General features: G+C 35.4%; 1 long non-coding RNA gene, 1 other non-coding gene and 1 pseudogene across 2 annotated transcripts; 2 read left to right on the forward strand and 1 right to left on the reverse strand.

The window, feature by feature from the left end:
- Positions 1–3,852: 3,852 nt before the first annotated feature.
- LOC117149705 lies at positions 3,853–4,539 on the reverse strand. The gene is made up of 2 exons (XR_004460465.1): positions 4,500–4,539; positions 3,853–4,196 (listed from the first exon to the last, which is right to left on the reverse strand). It is a non-coding gene; the product is annotated as an uncharacterized LOC117149705 (long non-coding RNA).
- A 1,080-nt stretch (positions 4,540–5,619) lies between these two features.
- On the forward strand, positions 5,620–5,798 carry LOC117149711. The gene has a single exon (XR_004460469.1). It is a non-coding gene; the product is annotated as a 5.8S ribosomal RNA (ribosomal RNA).
- Positions 5,799–6,193: 395 nt separating this feature from the next.
- Positions 6,194–11,257, forward strand: LOC117149710 (annotated as a pseudogene).
- The last annotated feature ends 3,743 nt before the right edge of the window (positions 11,258–15,000 follow it).

Below are 15,000 nucleotides of genomic sequence, written 5' to 3' on the forward strand. Positions count from 1 at the left end.
TTTTAGTTGTACAGTCAAAGGTTTTATTATTTTTGCTAAGTCTTTTATAAATTTCCTATAGTAACTCAACAGCCCTATAAATGATTTTATTTGTCTCCTAGTTGTCGGTAAGACAAAATTTTGTATTGCCTCTATTTTTTTTGGATTAGGTTTTGTACCCTCGGGTGTCACTATGTGTCCCAAGAATTCTAACTCTTTCTTTAAAAACTCTGATTTATCTTGTTGTATTTTAAGATTAGCTGATTTTAATTTATTGAACACAACTTTTAAATCCTGCATATGTTGCTGCAACGATGCTGAATAAACGATGATATCGTCCATATATACTAAGCAACTTTTTCCTATGATTTCGCCTAATAACTTGTTCATGAATCTTTGGAAGGTGGCTGGGGCATTGGTTAGTCCGAAAGGCATTCTTATAAACTCATAGTGCCCCCCTACCGCTGTGAACGCTGTTTTTGGGATATCTTCCGGGTTCATTTTTATCTGGTGATACCCGCTCTTTAAGTCTAATGAAGAAAAGTATTTAGCTTTGCCTAAAGAATCTAATACCTCACTGATAAGTGGTAAGGGATACTTATCCTTAATAGTTTTCTCATTGATTTTTCTGAAGTCTACAACTAATCTAAATTTTCTTTCTCCGGAAGCGTCTTCCTTTTTAGGCACTAGCCATACAGGTGCACTCCATGGTGAATAACTATTTTTTATAATATCCTGGTCTAATAGGTCTGTAATCTGTCTTTTGATTTCTTGATTTTCTTTCAGCGAATATCTAAAGGGTCTTACATAAATTGGGTTTTCGTCCGTTAGTTTTATTGTATGGTTGGCGCCCTTTGTTACTGTTAATTTGTCCCCTTTTTGGTAAAATAAATTCCTATATTGTTTGCATAGTTTTATCACCGCGAATTTTTCTTCTTTATTTAGGTGTTCTATTCTTAATTTTAACTTGGTTGCTTTTTCTGTATTTATTTCCTTTTCAGTTATCTCATTTATAAATAAAAACTCACAGAAGTTTTCACTGTCATACCGCTGTGCAACTATTGGTTTATTAATTGTGATTGTCAAATCTTGTTCGGATGCGTTAATTATTTCGACTTTTGCCTTGTAGTTTTTTGCTCTATAAATTCCTTCCGTAATGGACAATCCGTCTTGTATATATATTTCGTTTATGTATATATCTCCTTCTTTATTTATCACTGGTATTTCTGTCAAGGTTTTTGTTTGACCCTGTATTAACGTCGACGATTGTGATTTCTTCTCCTTTTTAAATAACTTAATCGTTGCGTTTATCGTTTCTAACTTTTCTTCCTCAATATCGATTTTAGCTCCTACTTTCGTTAGGAAATCCATTCCTAATATTCCGTCAAAAAATGGGTGAAATTTAAATATAAGAAATGTAAAGTCTCCCTCTTGTTTAAATTCATTAAAAATCTTATACGTAATTCTATTATGAATATCGTGTGTATTCAGTACTGTTCGAATTTGTACTGGGTTTCTAAGTGATTGTTGAGTACCTTTCTGAACGAATTCGGGGCTAATTATAGATATAGTGGATCCCGTATCAATCAAGAATCTCACCTGTCTACCAAATGGTGAATTTATCTGGACATAAAGGAGTTCCTTTCCGAATCTTGATTGTTCGGTATAGTCTGTGGTTCCGAGGCATTTACTGAAAAATTTTCAGTTTGATTAGTGTTGCTAGCTTCTGTGTGAAACATATTGTTGTGTCCACTACTGCCAGATTGTTGGCTCCTGTCAGAATTAGTACCATTTCCAGATCTAGTTGATCCTTGATAATTCCGTCCTCTGTCCAAAGAACCTGAAAACCTTCCTCTCTTTTGGTGTTGTCCTCTGTTACTATTACTATCGTCATTTGACCTGTCCCGTCCTCTCTTGTAATTATTGTTTCGTTGTTCATCGTTATTAGTTGTGTTATTGTATTGTTGTTGTTCTGAATTATATCTATAACTATTATTATATTGTCCTCGTCCACGTCCCCGTCCTCCAGGGTTGTGGTACTCATCTCTATTTCTGTCTCTTATGTAGTCATCTCTCAACTCCTTTGCTATTTCGTTAGCCTGTCTGAGAGTCTTAGGGTTTTGTGCCTTTACTGTCCATCTCAATGGATTCTTTAAGCCTGCGATGAATTTTTGTATGTAAGTTTTTTCATACGAACTTTCTTTTATTTTTCTTATTTCAATATTAGTTTCATCTCTCTCTAAAACTTCTAACATTGCGACTCTTATTCCTGCAATCTCCTGATATAGATTCTTAATAGCTAGTTTTTTATAAGGAATCTCGCGGAGATCATCCATTAAATTTTCCTCGCTTCTCGATTCCCCAAAATTATCCGTTAAGGCTTGTTTAATGTCATCCCAGTTTAACGGCACTCTCTCTCGAATTAATATTTTGTCTGCATGTCCAATAACTTTGTCTCTAATTACTCCTAATAGTACTTCCCCATATGCTGTCTTGTCTATATTCGTGATCAACTTCAATACTCGTTCTACACTTGTAATGAATTTGTTTAGTAATTCTTTGTCTCCGTCATAAGTGGGTAATAGTTTTATTGCGTCGGGTATTTGTAGTTCGTCCATCACGTCTCTATTGGTTCTTTGTGTCATAGTGGTTTGGTTTATTAGGGATAAATTGTTTTCTTCTTCCTCTTGTTCTGTAAGTTGCAAGTTTCTAATTGCTCTTTCTCTTTCTGCTGCCCTAACTTGGTTTCTCGTTAAAGGTATGGTTCTTCCTTGTTTAGCTGACATGTATTACTATATGAGATTGATAAAAGTAGATATCGTAATGCGGATGTAGTGAAATATTATATATGTGTATGTGTGTGGATATATATGTGTGTATGTATATGTTTTTCAAATAAATGTGTATGTGTTTAGTGTACTATGCTTAATATAATATTTGTATCTATATATGTGCGTTAAATTTATATGTATGTATGTGTATACATGTGGATATATATATATGAGTATATTTAGGGATTTATATATATGGGATTATATATATATATATATATATATATATATATATAGATTTATGCGTGTGCTTATTTTTATAATATATATATATTTTTGTGTGTGACGAGTAAATGTATATCTTTTCACGAATATGGTATATTTTGATTTTTAACTTATTGTAATATGGTTTGTTGTTTGGTTGTGATAAATGGCGAAGAATTTTGTATCGATTTTACGATTTAGTTTCTTTGTGCACTTTGTTTCACTGTTAGCGTAAACACTTAAATGCATTTACAAATGTCACTTTCACGTCTTTTGCGTATAGATGTTTGTGTCACAATTAATGTTACTATATATTTTTATATTTGATTTGCGTTTTTTGCATACAAAATTGATATTTTCACAACGATCTTGCTTCACTGGAGGACAACTCTTGAATGATCTAAAGAATTTTAATATTGCCTTACCATAGCTGTGGTCTGTGGCAGCGACGTAGACGACGCTGGCTTAGGCGCCATAGATGTCGCGCCAAAATTTTTTATTATATATATTTTTTTTTTTTTTTTTAATTTTTTCCGTTACAAACCCTGTGGTAGTAGTTGTGTAATACCCGTGATCGGACGACATTTACCGTTTCTCGGCTTAGCTGTATTTAGCTGTTAGTCGTGAGTCGGCGGTGGCGACTCGCAACGCCAGCCAGGCGACATCGTCGACGCTAGGTAGGCGCCGGAGTCGTCGCGCAGAACTGCCGAATTGATATACATGCTTATATGTGTATGTATGTATTATATGTGTGTTTGTATATATGTATTTTTTTGTACGTTTTGTATGTATGTTCACATCAGCTACTGTAATGTAAGCGAACTATTCGACCGATATGAATTCGGCACCTCACACTGCCATATAGAGGATAGCGTGTGAACAAATAGAACACGGCTAACGAATACACTTGCTGATTGAACATTTCGTTGCGGATGGGCATAGGCGCCTGTTTCATCCGTGAGCCTAGGTGGCCCTTTGTTGATCGTTGCGAGTGGGCATAGGCGCCTGTTTCACTCGGGAACCTAGTTGGTTCTTATGCGATGCACTTAACTTGTATACATTTTGCTAATAATATTATTCCAATCTGCATTGCGTGGGGTCTTCGTCCTCGGCTCTTCTTCTAGTCCAATGACGAGTCCGACTGCGCCAGTTACCAGTCGTGGGTTAGGGTAACTATGTTTCCTAGTAGTATTGGTTATGGAATGTTTAAACTGTTCTAATTAAACACGTCTTCGTTGGTTGAAATGAACAAAACGACTATATTTTGATAGTGATAATTGTGCTGCTCACAGGCAGCTCTTATATATATATGTGTGTGTTTTGCTACATAGTTCCGCAAGTAGATCGCTCTGTCCCTGTCTCGCATACTTCTGTAAGTTGTGTGTGTTGGTGCTGCTCAGAGTCCCGGTTGATGGCATAGGCGTAGTACGGGAAGTCTGCAGGGGAACACTGAAAGTGGTAACTCTCTGTCCCTGTCTCGCATACTTCTGTAAGTTGTGTGTGTTGGTGCTGCTCAGAGTCCCGGTTGATGGCATAGGCGTAGTACGGGAAGTCTGCAGGGGAACACTGAAAGTGGTAACTCGCGCGCTACAATGAAAGTATCAACGTGTATTTCCTAGACCGAGAGGTCCGGGTAAACCGCTGAACCACTTTCATGCTTGGGATTGTGAACTGAAACTGTTCACATGAACTTGGAATTCCCAGTAAGTGTGAGTCATTAACTCGCATTGATTACGTCCCTGCCCTTTGTACACACCGCCCGTCGCTACTACCGATTGAATTATTTAGTGAGGTCTCCGGACGTGATCACTGTGACGCCTTGCGTGTTACGGTTGTTTCGCAAAAGTTGACCGAACTTGATTATTTAGAGGAAGTAAAAGTCGTAACAAGGTTTCCGTAGGTGAACCTGCGGAAGGATCATTATTGTATAATATCCTTATCGTTAATAAACATTTGTTATAATACAAATAAATACAATTTACCAAAATAAAAATATTACAAAATGATTCCACGGAATCAAAAGTTAAAGTCTAAAATGAAGATGGCTTTTATTTTATATGTGGGGCTTGGCAACCTCATAAAAAGACTTTAACATTATTAATGTTGTTGTGCGTATTTGTGGCAGTACCTACTACAACAATGGCGTTTCCTATAAAAACAAATTCTCGAAAATGGAAATCGAAGAAACTGAACAAAATTTGAAAGTAGAAGTCGAATTAAAATTAAAATAATTTTGAATGTGGTATTCAAAATAAGTGTGTGTGTATATGGACCATAATATACACGCGTTGCGAATATGTATTGTTCATCTATGTTATGAGCATACGTTGGCTAATGCAACAACCTAAAATATACAATGTTTGTACCTGTCATCCATCAGGTTAATGTTTTATATAAATTTTGCAGTATGTGTCACCCAAAATAGCAAACCATAACCAGATTTTTATGATACATAATGCTTATATGAAACTAAGACATATCGCAACATTTATTTTTAGGTATAAAAATAAATTTATTGAAGGAATTGATATATGCCAGTAAAATGGTGTATTTTTAATTTCTTTCAATAAAAACAATATTGATATTATATAAAAATGAATTATAAAACTCTAAGCGGTGGATCACTCGGCTCATGGGTCGATGAAGAACGCAGCAAACTGTGCGTCATCGTGTGAACTGCAGGACACATGAACATCGACATTTTGAACGCATATCGCAGTCCATGCTGTTATGTACTTTAATTAATTTTATAGTGCTGCTTGGACTACATATGGTTGAGGGTTGTAAGACTATGCTAATTAAGTTGTTTATAAATTTTTTATAAGCATATGGTATATTATTGGATTAAATAATGATTTTATTCATAATATTAAAAAAGAAATGAAAAACATTATCTCACATTTGAATGTGAAAAACGAAGAGAAATATTTTCTTTTTCAATCAAATAATACTGAGAAATGTCTAGCATAAAAAATTGAAATATTTTTCATCTAGAATTGTCTCTTATTAATGATTCGGAAAAAGAAAAATCTTGGTTTTGTTATTATTCTTCGTTGGTTCGTTAAATGGATAAAAAATAACTTTGCTTACAAGAACTATTGGAACTATTTATAACGAATTTAATTGATTGTTTTATCATTTATATATAAAGAATTTATGGCAAAATATAGTTATATATACAACCTCAACTCATATGGGACTACCCCCTGAATTTAAGCATATTAATTAGGGGAGGAAAAGAAACTAACAAGGATTTTCTTAGTAGCGGCGAGCGAAAAGAAAACAGTTCAGCACTAAGTCACTTTGTCTATATGGCAAATGTGAGATGCAGTGTATGGAGCGTCAATATTCTAGTATGAGAAATTAATGATTTAAGTCCTTCTTAAATGAGGCCATTTACCCATAGAGGGTGCCAGGCCCGTATAACGTTAATGATTACTAGATGATGTTTCCAAAGAGTCGTGTTGCTTGATAGTGCAGCACTAAGTGGGTGGTAAACTCCATCTAAAACTAAATATAACCATGAGACCGATAGTAAACAAGTACCGTGAGGGAAAGTTGAAAAGAACTCTGAATAGAGAGTTAAACAGTACGTGAAACTGCTTAGAGGTTAAGCCCGATGAACCTGAATATCCGTTATGGAAAATTCATCATTAAAATTGTAATATTTAAATAATATTATTAAGAATAATGTGCATTTTTTCCATATAAGGACATTGTAATCTATTAGCATATCCCAAATTTATCATAAAATATAACTTATAGTTTATTCCAATTAAATTGCTTGCATTTTAACACAGAATAAATGTTATTAATTTGATAAAGTGCTGATAGATTTATATTATTACAGAGCGTTAATTTTTCGGAATTATATAATGGCATAATTATCATTGATTTTTGTGTTTATTATATGCTCTTGTATGATTAACAATGCGAAAGATTCAGGATACCTTCGGGACCCGTCTTGAAACACGGACCAAGGAGTCTAACATATGTGCAAGTTATTGGGATGTAAACCTAATAGCGTAATTAACTTGACTAATAATGGGATTAGTTTTTTAGCTATTTATAGCTAATTAACACAATCCCGGGGCGTTCTATATAGTTATGTATAATGTATATTTATATTATTTATGCCTCTAACTGGAACGTACCTTGAGCATATATGCTGTGACCCGAAAGATGGTGAACTATACTTGATCAGGTTGAAGTCAGGGGAAACCCTGATGGAAGACCGAAACAGTTCTGACGTGCAAATCGATTGTCAGAATTGAGTATAGGGGCGAAAGACCAATCGAACCATCTAGTAGCTGGTTCCTTCCGAAGTTTCCCTCAGGATAGCTGGTGCATTTTAATATTATATAAAATAATCTTATCTGGTAAAGCGAATGATTAGAGGCCTTAGGGTCGAAACGATCTTAACCTATTCTCAAACTTTAAATGGGTAAGAACCTTAACTTTCTTGATATGAAGTTCAAGGTTATGATATAATGTGCCCAGTGGGCCACTTTTGGTAAGCAGAACTGGCGCTGTGGGATGAACCAAACGTAATGTTACGGTGCCCAAATTAACAACTCATGCAGATACCATGAAAGGCGTTGGTTGCTTAAAACAGCAGGACGGTGATCATGGAAGTCGAAATCCGCTAAGGAGTGTGTAACAACTCACCTGCCGAAGCAACTAGCCCTTAAAATGGATGGCGCTTAAGTTGTATACCTATACATTACCGCTAAAGTAGATGATTTATATTACTTGTGATATAAATTTTGAAACTTTAGTGAGTAGGAAGGTACAATGGTATGCGTAGAAGTGTTTGGCGTAAGCCTGCATGGAGCTGCCATTGGTACAGATCTTGGTGGTAGTAGCAAATAATCGAATGAGACCTTGGAGGACTGAAGTGGAGAAGGGTTTCGTGTGAACAGTGGTTGATCACGAGTTAGTCGGTCCTAAGTTCAAGGCGAAAGCCGAAAATTTTCAAGTAAAACAAAAATGCCTAACTATATAAACAAAGCGAATATAATACACTTGAATAATTTTGAACGAAAGGGAATACGGTTCCAATTCCGTAACCTGTTGAGTATCCGTTTGTTATTAAATATGGGCCTCGTGCTCATCCTGGCAACAGGAACGACCATAAAGAAGCCGTCGAGAGATATCGGAAGAGTTTTCTTTTCTGTTTTATAGCCGTACTACCATGGAAGTCTTTCGCAGAGAGATATGGTAGATGGGCTAGAAGAGCATGACATATACTGTTGTGTCGATATTTTCTCCTCGGACCTTGAAAATTTATGGTGGGGACACGCAAACTTCTCAACAGGCCGTACCAATATCCGCAGCTGGTCTCCAAGGTGAAGAGTCTCTAGTCGATAGAATAATGTAGGTAAGGGAAGTCGGCAAATTAGATCCGTAACTTCGGGATAAGGATTGGCTCTGAAGATTGAGATAGTCGGGCTTGATTGGGAAACAATAACATGGTTTATGTGCTCGTTCTGGGTAAATAGAGTTTCTAGCATTTATGTTAGTTACTTGTTCCCCGGATAGTTTAGTTACGTAGCCAATTGTGGAACTTTCTTGCTAAAATTTTTAAGAATACTATTTGGGTTAAACCAATTAGTTCTTATCAATTTTAACGATTTTCAATTAACAATCAATTCAGAACTGGCACGGACTTGGGGAATCCGACTGTCTAATTAAAACAAAGCATTGTGATGGCCCTAGCGGGTGTTGACACAATGTGATTTCTGCCCAGTGCTCTGAATGTCAAAGTGAAGAAATTCAAGTAAGCGCGGGTCAACGGCGGGAGTAACTATGACTCTCTTAAGGTAACCGGACCTGGTGGCACTACGACAAAATCACATTGATGTGATCGACATACAAATTGTGACAGACGGACACTCTATGGATGATGCGCACCAGCGCAAAATCAATAGATACGACAGACCGGACATACGAACTGAATTGCGTCGCAGATTCGAAGCCGCAGGTGACATTGAATTCCATTCTGCCACCCTGAACTGGAGGGGGATCTGGAGTGGTCAATCCGTTAAAAGATTGATAGCGAAGGGTCTCCTCAGCAAATATGATAGTCATATCATTAGCGTCCAGGTTATGAGAGGCAGTCTCGGTTGTTTTAAACAGTTCATGTACCTGAGCGGGTTTTCCCGAGATTGGACTTAGCTAAAACGTTTGGTTCAAAACATTTGCTTGCTGTCTTGGCATAACATCAATAAAGGCATAAACATCGCAAATAATGGTAATATATAAATGGCTATGAGGATGGTTTTAGTACGTAGGCGTTGCGGAACTTCGGTTCAGCAATGAATCGTGCATGCTAGGAAACTGAAGTGTTGACAGACCTAGTATCTTTCGATAGATTTCCATACCTCCGCGATCAAAAAAAAAAAAAAAAAATAGCCAAATGCCTCGTCATCTAATTAGTGACGCGCATGAATGGATTAACGAGATTCCTACTGTCCCTATCTAATAATATAGCCATAGGTCCCTCTAACCCTGCTTGTCGGAGCAAAAGGAGGAGGCCCACCGAGCCTCTCTTTCGGTACCACGGGTTGTGCAGCTATCCAAGACTGCACATTGAGGTAGGCCCCCTGGTGGGAGTATCGTGGTGGCTGTGGTTGGTACCCATATCGCGGGTAGAGCCTTCGTGTTCGACGTTTGAGTTACGGTGCTAGTTGCGCAAAACTCGGGTGCTGTGACCCAGAGATCAGTAGAGATTTTAGGTAGATCTCGCTCCTCAGCAAGGGGGAGTGCTTGCCCGGCAAGCAAGTACTCGAATTGCTACCGGGGTGGTCGCTATGTACATAGCTATAGCTTCTAGTCCGGGACGCTTGTCTGGCGTATCCAGACACATACACCATGTTGATACATGCACCACTTGTGGGTGTTCAGGGTGTCGTGGTTGTAATCCCTTCAGTGTGGAACACGCCACGTAAAACAAGTTCGGAGAGATCTGAAAAGTCGTCGTCGTTGTCCCTATCTACTATCTAGCGAAACCACAGCCAAGGGAACGGGCTTGGAATAATTAGCGGGGAAAGAAGACCCTTTTGAGCTTGACTCTAATCTGGCAGTGTAAGGAGACATAAGAGGTGTAGAATAAGTGGGAGATATTAGACCTCGGTTTGGTATCGTCAATGAAATACCACTACTCTTATTGTTTCCTTACTTACTTGATTAAATGGAACGTGTATCATTTCCTAGCCATTATACGGATATATTTATTATATCTTATGGTATTGGGTTTTGATGCAAGCTTCTTGATCAAAGTATCACGAGTTTGTTATATAATCGCAAACAAATTCTTTAATAAAACGATGCATTTATGTATTTTTGATTTGAAAATTTGGTATAACTCCAATTACTCAGGTATGATCCAATTCAAGGACATTGCCAGGTAGGGAGTTTGACTGGGGCGGTACATCTCTCAAATAATAACGGAGGTGTCCCAAGGCCAGCTCAGTGCGGACAGAAACCACACATAGAGCAAAAGGGCAAATGCTGACTTGATCTCGGTGTTCAGTACACACAGGGACAGCAAAAGCTCGGCCTATCGATCCTTTTGGTTTAAAGAGTTTTTAACAAGAGGTGTCAGAAAAGTTACCATAGGGATAACTGGCTTGTGGCGGCCAAGCGTTCATAGCGACGTCGCTTTTTGATCCTTCGATGTCGGCTCTTCCTATCATTGTGAAGCAAAATTCACCAAGCGTTGGATTGTTCACCCATGCAAGGGAACGTGAGCTGGGTTTAGACCGTCGTGAGACAGGTTAGTTTTACCCTACTAATGACAAAACGTTGTTGCGACAGCATTCCTGCGTAGTACGAGAGGAACCGCAGGTACGGACCAATGGCACAATACTTGTTCGAGCGAACAGTGGTATGACGCTACGTCCGTTGGATTATGCCTGAACGCCTCTAAGGTCGTATCCGTGCTGGACTGCAATGATAAATAAGGGGCAATTTGCATTGTATGGCTTCTAAACCATTTAAAGTTTATAATTTATTTTATAAACGACAATGGATGTGATGCCAATGTAATTTGTAACATAGTAAATTAGGAGGATCTTCGATCACCTGATGCCGCGCTAGTTACATATAAAAGCATTATTTAATACAATGACAAAGCCTAGAATCAATTGTAAACGACTTTTGTAACAGGCAAGGTGTTGTAAGTGGTTGAGCAGCTGCCATACTGCGATCCACTGAAGCTTATCCTTTGCTTGATGATTCGATAAATAAATGATTTTTCCTGTAGCCAAACAAACACCTCGTCATCAATTTAGTGACGCATATGATATTGTCCCTATCATATAATTTTTGATATAAAGACTTTAAAGAATTATATCAAGTTGCCAAATACCTCGTCATCAATTTAGTGACGCATATGATATTGTCTCTATCATATAATTAATATAAAGACTTTAATGAATTGTGTCAAGTTGCCAAACACCTCGTCATCAATTTAGTGACGCATATGATATTGTCCCTATCATATAATTTTTGATATAAAAACTTTAAAGAATTGTATCAAGTTGCCAAATACCTCGTCATCAATTTAATGACGCATATGATATTGTCCCTATCATATAATTAATATAAAGACTTTAATGAATTGTGTCAAGTTGCCAAACACCTCGTCATCAATTTAGTGACGCATATGATATTGTCCCTATCATATAATTTTTGATATAAAAACTTTAAAGAATTGTATCAAGTTGCCAAATACCTCGTCATCAATTTAGTGACGCATATGATATTGTCCCTATCATATAATTAATATAAAGACTTTAATGAATTGTGTCAAGTTGCCAAACACCTCGTCATCAATTTAGTGACGCATATGATATTGTCCCTATCATATAATTTTTGATATAAAGACTTTAAAGAATTATATCAAGTTGCCAAATACCTCGTCATCAATTTAGTGACGCATATGATATTGTCTCTATCATATAATTAATATAAAGACTTTAATGAATTGTGTCAAGTTGCCAAACACCTCGTCATCAATTTAGTGACGCATATGATATTGTCCCTATCATATAATTTTTGATATAAAGACTTTAAAGAATTATATCAAGTTGCCAAATACCTCGTCATCAATTTAGTGACGCATATGATATTGTCTCTATCATATAATTAATATAAAGACTTTAATGAATTGTGTCAAGTTGCCAAACACCTCGTCATCAATTTAGTGACGCATATGATATTGTCCCTATCATATAATTTTTGATATAAAAACTTTAAAGAATTGTATCAAGTTGCCAAATACCTCGTCATCAATTTAATGACGCATATGATATTGTCCCTATCATATAATTAATATAAAGACTTTAATGAATTGTGTCAAGTTGCCAAACACCTCGTCATCAATTTAGTGACGCATATGATATTGTCCCTATCATATAATTTTTGATATAAAAACTTTAAAGAATTGTATCAAGTTGCCAAATACCTCGTCATCAATTTAGTGACGCATATGATATTGTCTCTATCATATAATTAATATAAAGACTTTAATGAATTGTGTCAAGTTGCCAAACACCTCGTCATCAATTTAGTGACGCATATGATATTGTCCCTATCATATAATTTTTGATATAAAGACTTTAAAGAATTCTATCAAGTTGCCAAATACCTCGTCATCAATTTAGTGACGCATATGATATTGTCTCTATCATATAATTAATATAAAGACTTTAATGATTTGTGTCACGTTGCCAAACACCTCGTCATCAATTTAGTGACGCATATGATATTGTCCCTATCATATAATTAATATAAAGACTTTTTAAAGAATTGTATCAAGTTGCCAAACACCTCGTCATCAACTACTATATTATGGTTGCGCCGACCTCTCATATTGTATTCTCTTATGTCTTCATAGGATTTTGGCAATTATACGAGTAAATTAAATAATATACATATGAAAATGATTAATTATTATATGTATAAGGGAAAAAATGCTGAAATATTCCCATATTATCTTAGTATTATAGAGGAAAGACCGTTGCCGACCTCTGATATTGTTCAAAACTTATGTATTTATATGATTTTGGCAATTATATGAGTAAATTAAATAATATACATATAAAATGATTAAATATTATATGTATAAATGTATAAGGGAAAAAATGATGAAATATTCCCACATTATCTTAGTATTATAGAGGAAAGACGAAAGACCGTTGCTGACCTCTGATATTGTTCAAAACTTATGTATTTATATGATTTTGGCAATAATATGAGTAAATTAAATAATATACATATGAAAATGATTAATTATTATATGTATAAATGTATAAGGGAAAAAATGCTGAAAATATTCCCATATTATCTTAGTATTATAGAGGAAAGACCGTTGCTGACCTCTGATATTGTTCAAAACTTATGTATTTATATGATTTTGGCAATTATATGAGTAAATTAAATAATATACATATGAAAATTATTAATTATTATATGTATAGGGGAAAAAATGCTGAAATATTCCCACATTCTCTTAGTATTATAGAGAAAAGCCATTATAGTGAGAGGGTATAGTAGTGTAAACGACCGGAATTACGACAGAGGGTTCAAAAACTACTATAGGTAGGCAGTGGTTGCCGACCTCTCATATTGTTCAAAACTTATGTATTCATATGATTTTGGCAATTATATGAGTAAATTAAATAATATACATATGAAAATTATTAATTATTATATGTATAGGGGAAAAAATGCTGAAATATTCCCACATTCTCTTAGTATTATAGAGAAAAGCCATTATAGTGAGAGGGTATAGTAGTGTAAACGACCGGAATTACGACAGAGGGTTCAAAAACTACTATAGGTAGGCAGTGGTTGCCGACCTCTCATATTGTTCAAAACTTATGTATTCATATGATTTTGGCAATTATATGAGTAAATTAAATAATATACATATGAAAATTATTAATTATTATATGTATAGGGGAAAAAATGCTGAAATATTCCCACATTCTCTTAGTATTATAGAGAAAAGCCATTATAGTGAGAGGGTATAGTAGTGTAAACGACCGGAATTACGACAGAGGGTTCAAAAACTACTATAGGTAGGCAGTGGTTGCCGACCTCTCATATTGTTCAAAACTTATGTATTCATATGATTTTGGCAATTATATGAGTAAATTAAATAATATACATATGAAAATTATTAATTATTATATGTATAGGGGAAAAAATGCTGAAATATTCCCACATTCTCTTAGTATTATAGAGAAAAGCCATTATAGTGAGAGGGTATAGTAGTGTAAACGACCGGAATTACGACAGAGGGTTCAAAAACTACTATAGGTAGGCAGTGGTTGCCGACCTCTCATATTGTTCAAAACTTATGTATTCATATGATTTTGGCAATTATATGAGTAAATTAAATAATATACATATGAAAATGATTAATTATTATATGTATAAGGGAAAAAATGCTGAAAATATCCCACATTCTCTTAGTATTATAGAGAAAAGCCATTATAGTGAGAGGGTATAGTAGTGTAAACGACCGGAATTACGACAGAGGGTTCAAAAACTACTATAGGTAGGCAGTGGTTGCCGACCTCTCATATTGTTCAAAACTTATGTATTCATATGATTTTGGCAATAATATGAGTAAATTAAATAATATACATATGAAAATGATTAATTATTATATGTATAAGGGAAAAAATGCTGAAAATATCCCACATTCTCTTAGTATTATAGAGAAAAGCCATTATAGTGAGAGGGTATAGTAGTGTAAACGACCGGAATTACGACAGAGGGTTCAAAAACTACTATAGGTAGGCAGTGGTTGCCGACCTCTCATATTGTTCAAAACTTATGTATTCATATGATTTTGGCAATAAAATGAGTAAATTAAATAATATACATATGAAAATGATTAATTATTATATGTATAAGGGAAAAAATAATCATATTATATATGAATAATGGAAAAAAAATGAAATGTTCCTAT

This window comes from Drosophila mauritiana, unplaced genomic scaffold (assembly GCF_004382145.1).
Source record: "Drosophila mauritiana strain mau12 unplaced genomic scaffold, ASM438214v1 U_291, whole genome shotgun sequence".
In the NCBI taxonomy this organism is placed as follows: domain Eukaryota; kingdom Metazoa; phylum Arthropoda; class Insecta; order Diptera; family Drosophilidae; genus Drosophila; species Drosophila mauritiana.